This window comes from Macaca nemestrina, chromosome 14 (genome assembly GCF_043159975.1).
Source record: "Macaca nemestrina isolate mMacNem1 chromosome 14, mMacNem.hap1, whole genome shotgun sequence".
Classification (NCBI taxonomy): Eukaryota; Metazoa; Chordata; class Mammalia; order Primates; family Cercopithecidae; genus Macaca; species Macaca nemestrina.
The window spans coordinates 87932855-87949344 of NC_092138.1; the positions used below are offsets into that span (position 1 = coordinate 87932855).

The 16490-nt window shown below is 42.5% G+C and overlaps 1 protein-coding gene across 11 annotated transcripts in view; it reads right to left on the reverse strand.

The window, feature by feature from the left end:
• The window catches only part of LOC105487111 (astrotactin 2), a 995255-nt gene that overhangs the window by 784819 nt on the left and 193946 nt on the right, over positions 1-16490 (reverse strand). The window lies entirely within an intron of this gene.

Consider the following 16490-nt stretch of genomic DNA (forward strand, 5'->3'; position numbering starts at 1 on the left):
TCTTCCTTCTTCACAAGCTTGCCATAGGAAGCAAATCAAATGGATAATGGTCATGTCAGGGCAATACAGATGGCTCAGTGTCAGGAAGGGTCAGCGCTGAGGCTTCACACAGGTGAATGTCTGAATCCAGACTTCACCTCCCACCAGTTGAACAACCCAAGGACAATTGCCTACGCTCCCCAGCCTTGCTTCCTCATCTGTAGAATGAGTTAACTGAAGGCTCAAGAGACAGTAGTAGACTTTGTTACGCCTTGCTGCAAATATAAGATAGCATTATTAAATCAAACATAATTTCTGCATAACCTGTATTTTCTTCATTTTTCAGAAACACTAGTCTTTAAATTTCTGAATTTCAATAAGGGAACTGGCACAAAGTAGGTCCTTAACAAATATTTGGTAAATGAGTGAATGAAAATGCACCTTTCTAGGACTCCTTTAATCAGAATTTCAAGGTCAACTGAAAAAAAAAATACATATATATATATACACACACACACACATATATATATACACATTTTTTTCTTTGATACACCCAACTCCTAAATGTTTGCGTCTGCATTATCATACATTAATTTCAAATAAGTTAATGTGTTAATGCACATCTCTTACATGACTCATATGATTCATGAAATACCCTGGTCTGTAAGATCCTTCAGGGCAGAGGCATTTTCAAAACACATCTGTAATCCCCATAACAACCTGTCGTGAGCTTGAAGTGGAAGGTTTGCATTCTCCAGACCTCCCCTCAATTGTTCTGTGCCAAAAACCTCTCTTCTGATGGGTAGGCCCTCATCACTTCTCTTGCTTTTCTTCACTTTATACTCTGCTTCATGTTTGGGAGATTGGAAGACACTTTGTTGAATGCCTGCTGCGTAACCCCTGGATTCAGGAGGAATCACCCTTGTTGTATACAGGGTAAGAGAGAGGCTTCAAAAAATCAACAGACCCAGAAACTGAGACAGTAAGTGGCCGAGTAATATGTGAGCCTTACTTTTTGTGTGTTTATTTTGTTTGTTTTTGCTTTTTAACTCTAGAGCCTATATTCTTTCAATTCCACCTGTGTGGTTGATGGCTTCTCCTTGGCTATGATCTCACTGAAGGCAAGGACAAATTCTGACAACTATCTGTACAGCATCTAACAAAGATGACAGATGTTAGCTGTGAATACGTTATCTTGGGGGCAAAGGTGGCTGCTGTTAAACACACCTGTTTAGGCCAAGAAGAACACTGTTTGCTTCCTGCTGACTATATTTGATATTAGAAAACTGGCATGTTCTATTTGCAAGACCCTCAGCTCACTATGCTGAAATTCAGCACCTCCACAGAGGTGGGGGGACTGGGTGGATAAGAGGACTAAGAGTTGGTGACCAGGTATGCAGGTGTGGCTGATAGCTCTGGAACAGGGGCCGAAGCCCTGCCTTGAGTTCAGCAGTGAGCTACTTTGGTTTCCCCAAGAAAGTTTCTCTGGATGTCATAACATAAAAACAAATGCACAAATGAAACAAAGCTATAAGTACGTGTATTTATATGTGTATTTGTGTGTGTAGAATCTATTAAATATACGTGTAACCGCATGTGTATACCAGAGGTAATTCTGTATATATCACCTTAAAAAGCAACAATGAATCTTTTTTCCTCTATAGAACATATGATGGTGATTGCTCTGTGTCACAAAATTCTGTGTGACATGATATGATTTGTCTGGGATTTTTTTGTGTTTCAGAAATAAGAAAAGGAGAGGGAGGGCATGAGGACGAGTGAAGAGGAGAGAGGTGATAGAGAGGGAGAGTGAAGAGAGAAAATGATGGGGGCAACACTAATCCTTGATAAACACAAGGGCTGACCCTCTCCTTCACACCTTTACTGAATGTTATTTTATTTAATCTTCAAGACAAGACTATGTGATAGAAATTAGTTTCTGCTGTATAGATGAGGAAAAGGTGATTTAGAGAAGTAAGAAACTAGCTTGAAGTCACACAGTCAGGATTTAATTCCAGGTCCAGTTGGATTAAAAGGGCCAGGAAGTGGTGGAGCTGTGACTGGACCCCAGCTCTCCATTGCACAGCCCTTGGTTACTGAACAGATATTCTCATTGACTAAAGAGAGGGAAGGGGAGAAAGAGGAAAGATGGTGAGGGCGCACGAAAAGGGAAAAGGAAAGTATTATTTTCAAATTCATCTTCCAGATGTGCAATGGGCGCATCTTCTCTTCAGAGAAGCTTTTCATTCTGCCCCATTGATGCCCCTGGGGGAATCTCCTTGCCTGACCCCACCCTCTGTCTTCTCACATTTGGGTGTTTCATTCAGTAAGAGGCTAAGGCCTTGCATGGTTTCTGGGCCTTCATTCCTCATCCAACTCAGTATATCCCAATTATGGTTGTTGGACTCTGTGGTCAGATCCCAGGACCAATACTGACCTAGGAAAGATGAGGCCTAACCAACCCATCCACCTGCAATTACTAATGCCCCTTCCTTCCCTCCTTGTATCCTTTTCCTCGAGAGCCTTCCAGCAGTAAATGGCTAAGTGTTGGCATCAGACTGACATGATTTTATCCAAGTTCTACTGCTTAGACACTGTGTGACCTTGACTAGGTCACTTTATCTTTCTAGATCTTTGGCTTTCTCATGGGTTAAACAACGACAGGAGTCATAATGTCACCTCATTGGGGCATGAAGGCTAAATAAGATGCTTGTGGGGTACTTAATATAGTGTAGGGGTACATGGTATCGCAGGTTGTTAGCTATTGTTACTGTCAACAGAATTCAGCAAGTATAGATTCTGTGTTGAATGAATAAAGGAATGAATGAATGAATGATGACTTTCTGGCCCTATATACCTATTCTGCACAACTTGCCTTGGATCCCCAAATGCTTCTCAATCTGGACCAAATGCTTCATATGTGCTCTTTCATTCACCTTTACACCTGTGATCATCCTACGTTAAGTTAGAAACTGAGGCACAGAGACAAAAGGTCATTTACTCAAGATAGTGCAACTGAGATTCAAACTAGCTCCAGCACGACTTTAAAACTGTTCTTGGAGTGGAGAAGGGACAGGAGCAAAAGCCTAATTAGCCCCTGTCCAGTCTCACGTCTTCCTTATCAAGTTACCTATGCAATTTCAGGTACAGATTTCTCAACATAGGAAACTTCCAGAAGGATGTGGCAGAGGGACCCCCTGGTTTGGGAGGTAGAGCTTGAGCTTCCCTTTAGTTTATTGATCCATTGATTCTTTAGCCCTTGGCCTTGCCGTTTGATATGAGCCCAAGCTAGTGGCTATGGCTTTCCCATTAGGGCACAGGTCCCTTGTCCTCACTCCCCAGCCTGCCCTGAACTCAGCTTCCATCACCTCTAGCTGAGTCACTGACCACCTGGTTCCCATTACAGATTTGAGTTTTATTGCAAGAACTTGGTGAAAGCAGAATCCCAGTATTCTGGGGCTCACCATGCCACTGACTACTGAAACAGACATTCTAGGCTGGGCTTCTAAAAAACTCAGGAGGCATCATCTAAGACATGGTAGCAGCTTAGGTAATGTTGCAAGCACCAGTCTGACCAGCCCTCCCTCCCTAGACCCTGAAAAAGTAGTGGAATACATAAAATTGGATACAGTCTCAAAACATGTGGGAAAAAGGTTCTAAATTCAAGTTTACTTACTGTCTGACCTTGGCCTGCTCTTATGGACCTTCAGTTTATTAATCAGTAAATTGGACTTGGCCAATACTTGTAATACTATATCACACAGTTAGAAGCAGCTAAGACTGGGGTCAGAAACACAAGGTTGAAATCTAATGCTACACATATAAGCTGGGCTATCTTGGACACAGAATTTAATTTTTCTGATTAACAATTTTATTATCTATAAAATTGGATCATAGACTTCTTTATCGAGGGAAATGAGATATGAGCTAATGGACATGGGATACTTTATTTAGTGCCCGGCACATGGTAAACCTGTGATAGAAGAAAATCTTCATTCATGGTACTCCCTGGGGCTGCTGTGCAAATCAAATCTGAAAACAGCTGTGATATCCTGTAAAAACTGAAGAGTGCTGTGCACAAGCAAAGGAGCTCAAGAGAACCATCTGGCTGCCTCTGTCATAGTGAGACATCTCACCCAAAGAATGCAGATGAGTGACTCAGAATCAAGAAGGAAGTGTAGACTGTGTCCACCTGCACCGGTCCAGGCTTCTGTCCTGGTCCACACCCATAGAATTACATACTCCCTTCTTTATCGGCTTCCCACACCAGAGGTAAGCAAACAGAAAAGCAGGAGCAATTGATTAGTGCTCAGCACGGTTAGCGTGTCCAGCCTCTGAGTCCACACCAGGAGCAAACACAGGCCCAGGTAGTGAAAAAAAAATGCTACAGGGCAACAGGGGAGCTGAGGAGGGAGAAAAGACCTAGGAGGATGGCTGTGAATTTTTAAAAAGCAAGTTAAGAAGAGGCGAAGTCTCCAAGGGCGACAAACTGAGACCCTGCTGGCCTCAGGGACGACCTGATGCCAAGTCCGATTTGAACCGTGCTCACTGCAGGGCAGCCCTAGACAAACAAGGCTGAGGAAGTCACTGCAAGTTCTAGAAATAATACCACCAGTCTATTAGTTAGGGGGTTGCTTTTGTGAGGTTGTAAGCTGGACGGATCTTGGGGTGATCTGTTTTACCATCACCTTATGGGAATTTCAAGAAGCTTTCAGGGAGGAGGCAGAGAAGAGATGTGAGAAAGAAAGTGCACCCCTACCCCTTCTGGAACCTTCCCCATTACAAGTCTCTTTAGGCAGGATCAGCCTGTTTCTCTGGTTCTATTACTGACAGTGAGTCTCAGATTCCCCAGGGGAACAAGACAAGGGTGAAGGTGGGAGGTGTCAAGGGCAGAGTGCTCTGATGGGGCAACCGGATGCCTGGGGGAATACAGGCCAGCATGAGAATCCCTGCCTCCCTCCTTGCTGTTGGCTGTGACAAGTTCGTTACATTTTACCTCCTTGGACTGCAGTAGGCTCCCTTTAAAATGAGGCTGATTGTTCACAGTGTGAAGAGTTATGTTAAGGATTAAATAAGACATTCAAAGGTCTGGATAAAGGATCTGGCACCACAAAAGTCAACAAATACTAGCATCATTCCTTCAGCTTCCCTATATGTCTATCACGAACCAAATCCTTTTACCCCAGTCTCCCTTGTTAAAATCCCTCTCCTGGCTTCTTGGGGTCCTTAAAATAATGTCCAGGTTCCCTCACCTGGTACCCAAAGCCCCTCATGACTGGGTCCCTGCTACCTTCTCATTCCCCAACTCCCCACAAGTCACACCTGTCCTACCTGTCCTGGAGTCACCCTGGGCAGTTGGCATCATCCAAAGTGTGATGCTCCCTCTTCTGCACTCACTACCCCCTCAGCCTGAAGCATCCTCTCACTCACTCCACCTGGAATCTCAGAAGGTGGCTTCATTTGGAAATAGGATATTTGCAGAGGTAATTAGTTAAGATGAAGTCATACTGGATTAAAGTGGGTCCTAAATCCAATGACTGGTGTCCTCATAAGAACAGGAGTGGACACACAGGGAAGAAGCTCACATAAAGATGAAGACAGAGATCTGAGTGATGCATCTGCAAGCCAAGGAATGCCAAAGGTCATCAGCAACCATGAGAAACTGGTAGAAAGTCATGGGACAGATTCTCCCTCAGAGTCTCTAGGAGGAGCAAACCTTGCTGACATCATGATTTTGAACTTCTGAACTCCTGAACCATGAAAGAATAAATTTCTCATGTTTTAAGCCATCCAGTGTGCAGTAATTTAATATGGAAGCCCCAAGAAACTAATGCACTGCCCTTGACTTATTGATCTCAGCCTACTCAGCTGTCTAAGCTTGGAGATCACTTCCCCAGGGAACATCTCTGTGTTTTCAGGTTGGGGTGAGGCTTTCCTGGCTTCAGTCCGCTGGCTGTCATGATCCAATCATCTGTTTGACCATTTTCCCATTCAAGGTCTTGAGTTGCTGTTTACCCCTACCATTTATCCAGCCTTAGTTCCAGTGCTTAGCCCAGGGAAGGTGCTTAATAAACACATCCAGAAGCTGACAATCTTCACCAGACTTTCCAGAGGAAGGCAAACTCAAGTCCTTGTTTTAGCTCTGACCCCAGCATCAACAGAGCACCTATCAAATCTTGTATGCCCCTTTGCTGCTTTGACTTTCTCCAATGCCAGTGCCTTCAGCTGGTTTTCTTACATACACAACCTCAAAAACGGAAAAATACAGAGAGATAAAAAGTATAAAGCACTTCAAACCACCCCACCAAGAGACTAAAAAGTCAAACTCAGTACGCTGTTTGGCCTGGCCTCATTTTAATCTATTTTTCATGTTAAAATATCGAGGCATGAAAGAAGGAACTAGAGAAAGGAAAGAAAGGGATAATATGAAAAATGCTGTATTTGACAATGTGTCATTCGGAAACTGATTATTTCTGTCTCCGGCCTTTTTAATATTCCCTCACTACGGCCAAGCCGCAAGGGGATTTGGTATTCTAAGACTGGATTTATAATACTCTGTTCTGCAGTGATAAGAACACGGGCCCTTAATCCTCAGAGCTGTGAACATGCATATTCTCTCAAGTAATGTCCTTCTCTTCTCGCCACTTGTTTCTGGTCCCTGGCAGCAACGACGCCATGATGGCTGAGAACTGGTGAGCCACTGGGCCTTCTCTTGGCCACTTGCCTAATGACAGAGCTAGTCGGGAAGGGGGCCTGGGATCCAAGTGATCTGAGACGTCTCCTTTCAGGCCCCAGTCTATGTTTAAGCTGGAATAATTATTAGAAAATAGTCTAAGTCTTTAGTGTTAGAAAAAAAAAAAAAGGAACAAGAAAGAAACTGAGACTTAAAGGATGGAAGTGACTGGACCAACATCACAAAACATCCTAAAATAGTTTTGGAGACAGAATATGCAGCCAACACCCTCCAAAGCTGCTAAGGAAACATGTGAATTGTGATAATTTGATATACAAAATAGCTTCTATAACTTTCCATTTCTCTCTACTCTATGGCTGTCCTATGCCCTAGTTTTCATGGATTTCATCATGATAATTTTAATACATGCTGAATGATCTTCCATGCTTTATTCCCCCTTTCCCACTATTCTCAATCCATCTTACTTACCATAACTAAGGCACACATGGAAACTGATCCCCTCCCTATTGACTAAGCTAAGAGTCCTGTAGTTTGACAGTTCAAGTCCTCGTCATCTATCTTTGTGGATAACCTTGTCTCGAACATATGCTTTTGAAATACCCTTCAAATGTGTGCTTTGGCCATCCACGCAACCACCCCTACTAAGCTCTTGCTACAGAGCAGGCATGGTGCTAAGTATCCAACCACAATGAAACTCTCTGCTCCCAGGAAGCTGGGGCCTGAAAGGAGACTTTTCAGAGTACTTGGAACCCAAGCCTCCTTTCCCACTAGCTCTGTCATTAGGCGAGTGGAGAAGAGAAGGCCCAGTGGATCACCAGTTCTCACCATCATGGCATTGTGGCTGCCAGGACCAAACTCTCGGTCCTGAGGTGTTTTTGTAGAAGCCATTTACTTTACCTGGAATGATGCCCTCATTCTTATTCCTCACCCTTACATCTACACATCCAAATACCACCCATACTTCACTGTTAACTTCAATGCATCTCCTTTATGAACTCGTAGGCACTTCCCCTCCCCATGTGCAGCCAGAAGGAATTTCATTATCCTCTGCACTCCCACAGTGCTTCGCCTTAACCCTCACTTAAGGATCTTCAGCATTTCCTACCCTGTATTAGAGTTGTTGATGTCTTTACTTAGCTGCCCTACAGGTTAGATTATTATGCCCAGCATACAGATGTAAAAAAAAAAAAAAAAAAAAAAAAAAAAAATGGAGACTCAGAAAAGAAACTGCTTAAAACCATATAACCAGATAGAAAATATATATGATAAGATTTTCCACTGGGGGAAATTCCCAATAAACTGTGGGTTCACTATCTCAGAAACTGGGACTGTCTCAAGCGAGACATTTGGTAATAGAAACATTTTTGGTTGTCACAACTTAGGGGAGAGAGTACTAGCATCTAGTGGGAAGAAGCTGAGAAATCTGTACACACCCTACATGCACAGGACATCCACGTACAACAAAGAATTAACTGGCCCCAAATGTCAATAGTGGAGAGGTTGAGAATCCCTAGTCTAAGAGAGAGATGATGAGACCAGAAGTAAGTTAAAGTGGCAGGTCAGTTACCAGGATAGGAAGACTTGTGTCTACTGGTAAGGAAGGGGGTGTCAACAATGACACTGAGGTCTAGATTCTGTCACTGGATTAGGGAGGAAGTTACCTATCTACATCTTACTTTTTCTTGGGGAATCTTGGGGAAAGTTATATAAGATACCAGCATGTAATCAAATGAAGAGATACATTGACATGTGTGAACAATAAAAGAAAAAGGCACAACAAATAAGAATTTGCGTGTATACGTGTGTGTATATGTATGTATTCACATTTGTAAAAATATACCTATGTTAATATTTCTATAGTTAGCTATATTTGTCTATATTTCTTTTTTGCCTCTAGACAGATATAGGGTGACCTACTTAAGAAGTCCCATTATAGAAAATGAAACGTATTTCTCTTTTAAATAAATCATCTACTTACCATGTGTCTATTAGAGATACTATTTTACTTCCAAAGATAATGCCAAAGGAATAAAGTAAAAACACATTGGTTCTTTGGAATGCATTAACCCACTACCCCCAGCTCAAACTTCCTTAATCATCTTTAGATCAGATTAGAACAGGGTCAAAATCCTGGGATAACATACTGAATTCTATAAAAATTTATCAAGGAGAAGGCTAAAGAATGCTTGGAGACACCAGCGTTTTCCCATAAGTTAGACAGACATAGGTTTTTCTATTGACCTTTTTATTAGTACGGTCATGACTCAAACCTATGTCTGTTTGACTTATGTGTCTTTGGATAAGTCACTTGGGTTTTCTTATCTGTGAATTGGGTTACTAATACCTAAGTGGGAGAATCTGTGGAGGATTAACTGAGATTGCAGGGTATAACACAGTTTGCTAATAGCTTGCAAGTAGTAGATCTTTATTATTCACGTAAGATCTTGTCTCCTAAAAAACATTTTGATACAAAGTAGTATTGAAACCACTACCTCCCCTTCACTATACAATCAGATATTCTCTATACAGTTTCCCAGCTGCATTCCTCCCACAGACTCCAAACTGTGATCGTGATCCCTTCCCCTCTTTGGGGTGAGTAGGTGGGACTGGATGGTTTCTAACAGCCATCCCAGCTCTAATACTCTAGAAAATTAGAAAAGCAAAGATAAACTGGAAAGCGTTTTGGAAGAGATGAAATACATATATTCTTATGACATCCTGCCTGGTATTACAGGTGTAAATGCATATATTAAACCAGTTAACCATCCTGTATCCTTCACAGAATTTCACACTTCTGTGCTTTTGCTCATGCTCCCTCTGTCTGAAATGACCTTCCCTCACTTCTTTGTCTAGTCTTTTAAGCCTCAGCTTGTAGGTCATGAGTTTTCTGAAACCTGCTTTTTCTGACTGGGTTAAGTACCACCTGTTAGGTCTTGCAGTGACTCATGCTTTCATATGCCAGAGCATGCAGCAGATTGCATCACAGTTTGACTCCCTCCCATCACCCTAGTGCCCATTGAGGGTGTTCTTAATCATTTCTGTTTTCCCAGGATGCAGCTCAATGTCTGATACTGAGTAGCCCTCGTTACGTATTTATTGTATTTCTACACTGAGAGGCAATGAAAGGAAGGGCAGGGTTTTATTTATTTTTGGTTGAATTTGAATGGTACACAGCACATAGTAGTAGATCTTCAATTACTCGTTGAAAGAAAGAATGAAAAAATCCATCATAAATGCCTCTTTAAGGGCAGTTGACCAAAATACACCCACGTCTGTCTGGCAGTCCTCCATCTGTCTGTAAGAGAGGACTGAAGGTAATTCACATGAACCATTTAACACAAGTCAGCATTCCACTACATGTCCTCAGGTGGCCTCTGAAGTTCTGTCCCAAATCCCACTCTGAAGGATGGGTGAATGGAGAAGGTGGGGGAAAACATCTTTAGGAGGATTGAGTTTCTTCCCATTCTTTGAGTCATGACAACATACAGATGAACCCAAGTGGCCAGAGAGGAGCTTTGCCCTCATTCATTGATTTACTTATTCCCCAGGGTAAGGTCATACCTGGAAGCAGGCAGACCTAAGTTCCCAGTTTTACTCTGTCACCCACCAGTAATGGGAACTTGGGACATTCTCTCTGCGATGCTCAGTCTTCACAGTTGTAATACAGGAATAATACCATTCACCAAAAAGGCTGTTGTGAAGACTGGACAAGGTGATATATGTAAAATATGCCACACAGCCCTTGACCTGCATAAAACATTTAATAAGTGGTAGTCATTGGCTTAACTCTTACTACTATTACTGTAATTTTCTGACCCCGTACCAAACCTTCTGCCTCGATTTAGAAATACACAGGTATGCCCTTGAATAACTCACAGCTGGTTTGTGGAAACACGTGAGTAAGCAGGCAGTTATCACAATGCATAGTTTAGCAAGCTCCATGTAAGAGGGAAACATGGTAAGGGGCAAAGAGTTTCTCAAAGCTTCCAAGTGTAAAACATACAGAAAGTGAGGATAAAAAAGATTTTTCTTGCAATTTCAATTATAGTCGAGTTCAAAGGTATGAAGAACATGCCCATCCAATCAAGTACACTCATGCCCAAAATGTGACAGAAGACTGGATAATCAGCTAAACTGTGTAGTGGTTAATGGTACAGGCTCTGGAGTTGATGGCCTTGAGTTTGAGTACCTGTGCTGTCATTTACCAGCTATGGAATCTTGGATAGGCTACTAAATTTCTCATATCCTCATCTTTCTCATCTTAATGAGACTAACATTTCATCACTGAAATAGACTATTGTGAAAATTAAACAAGTGAATGCAAAAAGCAATCCAACATAGTGTCTAGAATACAGTCAGTACTCAACAAAAGACGGTTTAAAAAATTCTGGCAGAGGAAAAACATACTGAGAAAGAAATCAGGAAACTTAAGTCCCAGTCTTTACCTTGTCCCCTTATAAAGTAAAAGAAGTTTGCAGAAAGCTCACAGGTCTTCATAAAGTGGGTTGTTTTGTTTGTTTGTTTGTTTGTTTGTTTTTTAACAGGGTGGCCATAGCAAGCAAATGAACTAGGCATTTCTAACTTCATTAACAGATGACAAAAGTGAACCTTTCAAGAGGGTTTTTGCTCTCCAAGGCTGAAAAGTCAGAAGTCAGTAACAAGACACACATTTGGCTCCAGAATCCTAAGTTTGTCTGCTGCATGCTGCTGCAATAATCTTGAAACGTTCAGTGTGTCTGGAGAGTCGGCAGAATGAAAAGCCTGCATCCTTTGCTCAGTACATCATTCCCCGGGAATGTGTTGCAGATTCACAGGGCTGACGTGAGATCCCTAATATTGTGCCAACCTTAAAATACTGTGCCAACAACAAAGCCTTCTGAGGTTGGAAGCAAGGAAAAGAGAGGAGGGTGGAGGTCAGTGAGAGCGTGGCTAATACTAATACATGAAAAATAAGTTTCATGTGGGGAGGGAGTTTCTGAAGGGAGCTGGCGGCAGAGTGGGGCTGATGCTGGCTTCTTTAGAAATCATGGGTGGGGTTATGGGAGTTGGTGTGGGTGAGGGTCATGGTCAGGGATTGCTGGTCTATCACCAAGACATAGTCCTGTGGGTGAAGGCTTCCCTTTGCACCTGCTCTACTATAGTGCCCTTCACCTTTGTCTCCATCACCAGATCTCTATTTCCTTTTCTTGTTTTAACTTTATGTCAATTACCTCTCCCTTTTATTATATTACACACTAATTTGTTAACTTTGTTCATGGCCTTAATAGAATGGAACTTCCATAATGTAGGGTCTTTTGTTTTCTTCATCACTGTCTTCAGCACCAAGAACAGCACTTAGGGTTTTGTCAATGCTTAGTAATTATATTTGGAGTGTATGAATAGATTAATGGATGTAGGGATGGGTGGATAGACGGATGGATGACTGGATGGATGAATACATGAGTAAATAGATAGATGTCTCTTAGAATGGTTTAGTAGCTCCTCAAGGAGAAGAGTTATTTACCAATTCTATCCTCAGCCTATACCCCAGGACTGAAGGTTGGAAGATATATAGTGAATAAAGAAAACATTGCTGTTAGTCCCCTTTTGATGCCCAGGTAATGGGTACTGGGTATAGGGATAATGAAGACACGAATGTGATAACTAGCTGTTTACTCCTCTCTCTTTACTGTTGGACCAAAGAGGAAGAGGTGGTCTGAATTCCAAGCTTGTTTAATCATTTATTTATTTATTTATAAATACCTAGGAGATACTGAGCCAGAAAGTAAAAGGGTGAAAGGGATGTCAGATGTAACTGCTCAAGCACAATCACCTTACACAAAAAGCAAACTGATAGCTGTATCTATTTGTTATTACTATTACTATATATGGATGGAAATCATAGGACTTTAGTGAAAGAGGGTATCAATAATGTGGCTCAAAAAACAACGGTTTTGGGTTCAAATTCTGGCTTGCTGATTAGCTGTACATCTCTTGGCTAGTCATGTTACCTTTTTCAGCCTCAGTTTCCCCAGCTTTAAAATGATCAATAATAACAGGTGCCTTTTCCTCTTTATGTAAGGACTTCATTGATAATCATGTTTTTAAAGGAACTATATATGTCCTCAAGTAATTTACACCCATCAGAACTTTGTAAATAGGTGTTGTTAAAGAGAGGGACTCCAAAAACCACAGGTAACTCAAGCAGAGTAACTTAAGTCACAAAAGAAACAAAGCTGCAAATCTATCAGCTTTCCAGTATTTCTGACACTCTGTCATCTTTCCATCAACCTTTTTCAAAACCTATTACAAATCACACAATAGGAGCCTCTTAGAGGCACTGTTTTGCTGCCATTTTCCAGCATTGATGCTGCAGCTGCCAATTTTCTTGAAGGCACGTTGTGATGGTCTCAGGATCTCCCCTACTGGGCCTGATCAAGAAGACCCCTGGAAAGTTAGTTACTAGGGGCACAGAGTCAAGCATAAGATGTCCATCAATGAGAAGGGAAAAGAGAGAGGATTCAATGGGAGGTGGTTTGTGGAATGACAGGAGTAGGAAATAAAAGCTGGCCAGTATCCTTGATGTACCCACCGGGGCTGAGCTGGTATGATTCAGTCTTTCCTCTTTACCTTGCTGTCCTTTGTCTCCTGAGTATTTAAAAACGTGGAGTTCAGGTCAGGTGTGGTGGTTCATGCCTGGAATCCCAGCACTTTAGGAGGCCGAGGCAGGTGGATCACCTGAGGTCAGGAGTTCGAGACCAGCCTGGCCAACATGGCGAAACCCCAACGTTACTGAAAATACAAAAATTAGCTGGTCATGGTGGCATGTGCCTGTAATCCCAGCTACTAGGGGGGCTGAGGCAGGAGGATCGCTTGAACCTGGGAGGTGGAGGTTAAAGTGAGCCAAGATGGTGCCACTGTACTCCAGCCTGAGCAACAGAGTGAGACTCCATCTCAAAAAACAAAACAAAAAACAAACCATGAAGTTCAATATATCCTGAGTAATCCAGGTAGTAGAGACAGTTGCCCAGCTACCTGCCACCTAACCCTTAACAACTCCTCTCATCCCTGAGATAATTTCCACCCCTGCTGGCAGGACAGGCAACCCACGGCCCAGGCTGCAGGGGAATCTGGTAGACCATGCTTTCTTTCCTGGTTCAGAGAATATCTCAGTTGTAACACTGATAATGCTCCCTGCCTCCAAGCCCTACCAGTCGTGCTGAACCTCAAGATCTGTTCCCTGAGACCTTGCTGTCACACACAGGACTGCCCCAAGGTGGATCTCCAAGTCCTGCTCCCCCCATTACCTCGGGTTGTACATCTATTGTCTTCCAAGACCCACCCTCATATCTAGCTCCAGCTGGGCTACCCAAGACTGGACAGTGTCCTTAACTCAATCCCAGGGTAAAATACAGCAACTCAAAGCTTCAGCACATTGTAGCCTTAAGTGGTCAGCGAAAGCGTCCCCAAACTGCCGCCCAACAGGACAGCATTTGAAGCACTCCTTGAGCCTGAGATTGGAAAGAGAGGTCTGGTAGAGCCTGGGAACTGTCCAAACTTCAGATTAATTAGATGAAGATGAACTTAATTCCACAGCTAAAAAGTAAATGTTCATGTCTCACGGCCATCTCCAACCCATATCGGTGAGGGTCTGGTCTCACTCAAGAACACTTAGCCTGGGTTCCTGGCCCATTCAGAGTCCTGTGTGTTTTGAACCAACCAGCACTGCCTGAGGAAATGGACTGAGGTGGAACAGGGACTGGTGGTACTGGGACCACTTCAGAGAAAGTCTTTATTTCTGGCCAGGTGTGGTGGCCCAGGCCTGTAATCCCAGCATGTCGCGAGGTGGAAATGGGAGAATTTCATGAGGCCAGGAGATTGAGACTGAAAGTCATGAGAATTTCATGAGAGCAGGAGATTGAGAAACATAGTGAAACCCCATCTCTACAAAAAATTTAAAAAAAAAAAGGCATGGTGGCGCACATCTAGTCCCGGCTACTCAGGAGGCTGAGGCAGGAGGATTGCTTGAGCCCAGGAGTTTAAGGTAAGACCTTATCTTTAAAAAAAAAAAAAAAAAAAGTCCTATTTATCCTGAGCCTCTATCTTTAAAAAAAAAAAAAAATGTCCTATTTATCCTGAGCCTCCATGGAATCTGGGTGTGTGAATTTCTTCAGACTGCAGGGGGAAAAAAAAAAAAAATCATCCAAACTGAGTAGTTTAAAGCATTAGATATTTATATCTTAGTTCAGGAGGCCAGAAGTCTGAAATGAAGGTACCTGCAGGGCCAAGCTCCCTCCAAAGCCTCTACAGGAGATTCCTCCTTTGCATCTTCTCACTTTTGGTGGCTCCTGGAATTAACCTGTGGCAGCATCATTCCAATCTGTCCCCATCTTCAAATCACCGTCTCCCCTGTGTCTCTCTCTGTCTCCTCTTCTTCTTACAAGGATACCACTCATTGGATTTAGGGCCCACCCAAAGTCAGGGATGATTTCATCCTAAGATCCTTAACTGATTACATCTATACATACCTTATTTCCAAAGGAGGTTATATTCTGGGGTTCTGGGTAGACATGAATTATGTCAGGACACTATTAAACCCCCTACACTGAGGAAGGCTATCTAGGTCCATTATTTAGTTCCAAGAGTCACTGAAGTAACCCATAGTAGGTGAACCAAAGAGATTGATCCAGGAAAGAAAAGGTCTAAGAGAGAATGAAAATAAGACCTCTTTTCTCCTTCCTCAGTGGCTATTCTGAGGCCGAGGGAGTGGACATTGTACGCATCATGGAAAGGTAGCATCATCAGCAATGACGAAAGATTCCACAGAGAAGGCTGTGGACTGAAAACAATACAAAATACGCAACAAATCCTTTCTGACACAGTAAACTCCACTCACCTTTTAAGACAAGAGCTTGTGTATCTTCTTCTCTACCCTCCCAGATAGAGTTGATCATCCCCACACTTGCCTGGTCATAAAAATCACCTGGGGATGCTCATTAAAAATACCTATTTCTGGCCTTTAAATAAGCCTGCAGGAGACCTTATCATCAGGTAGGGTTGGTCTGGGAGCAGAAGAGTATTTAAATCCCGTCTACAGCACCCTCTGAGTTTCTGAACACAGCAGGTCAATTGATTCAGTATATCTCATCCTCCTTGTCTATGAAGTCTTATTAGCAGTAGTATCTACTTTAGGATTACAAGCATCACTCTGTTGAGTGATGAACACAATATAAATTCTTAGTAATCGAGAGATAGGACTATTGCCAAGATCACAGCTGTCTACAATGGCCCTAGGCCACTCTTTGGCATACATTTGCCTACATACCTGCCATCCCTGACTAGTCCTTCTTATTTGTGTATGCCAATGTAGCTTCTTGGTTTTAAAGCTCAGATTCTCAATCCATGAAATGTGAGTTCAAATCTTATTGCTACTCTACTGCTTTTGTGGCCTCTTACATGTTACTTTATCCTGTATCTAGAAAATGGGGATGATAAGCAAATCTATCTGATGTAATTGTAAAAAGAAAACAAAATGATCAATATATTGATTTGAATTGATTTAAAATCCAAAATAGAAGGGGAATTTGTGGAATTTGGGGAGGACAAAGGGGGAAGGAGCTTGTTGTCACTGGTGAAGTCCAAGTAGCCAACAGTTTAAGGAGAGTTTGGAAAAGGAAGAGTAGAGCCAGAGAGAATGGGAAGGGGGTGAGGAGTAAAAGGAGCATGGAAAGGACAGGAGAGTGTAAGGTGAGAGAGGATAGAAGGGAGTGCAGGAGAGTAGAAAGAAGCTTCTTTTCCAAGAATCCCAGTGGTGGTCAAATCCCATTTCTCGGCCCAT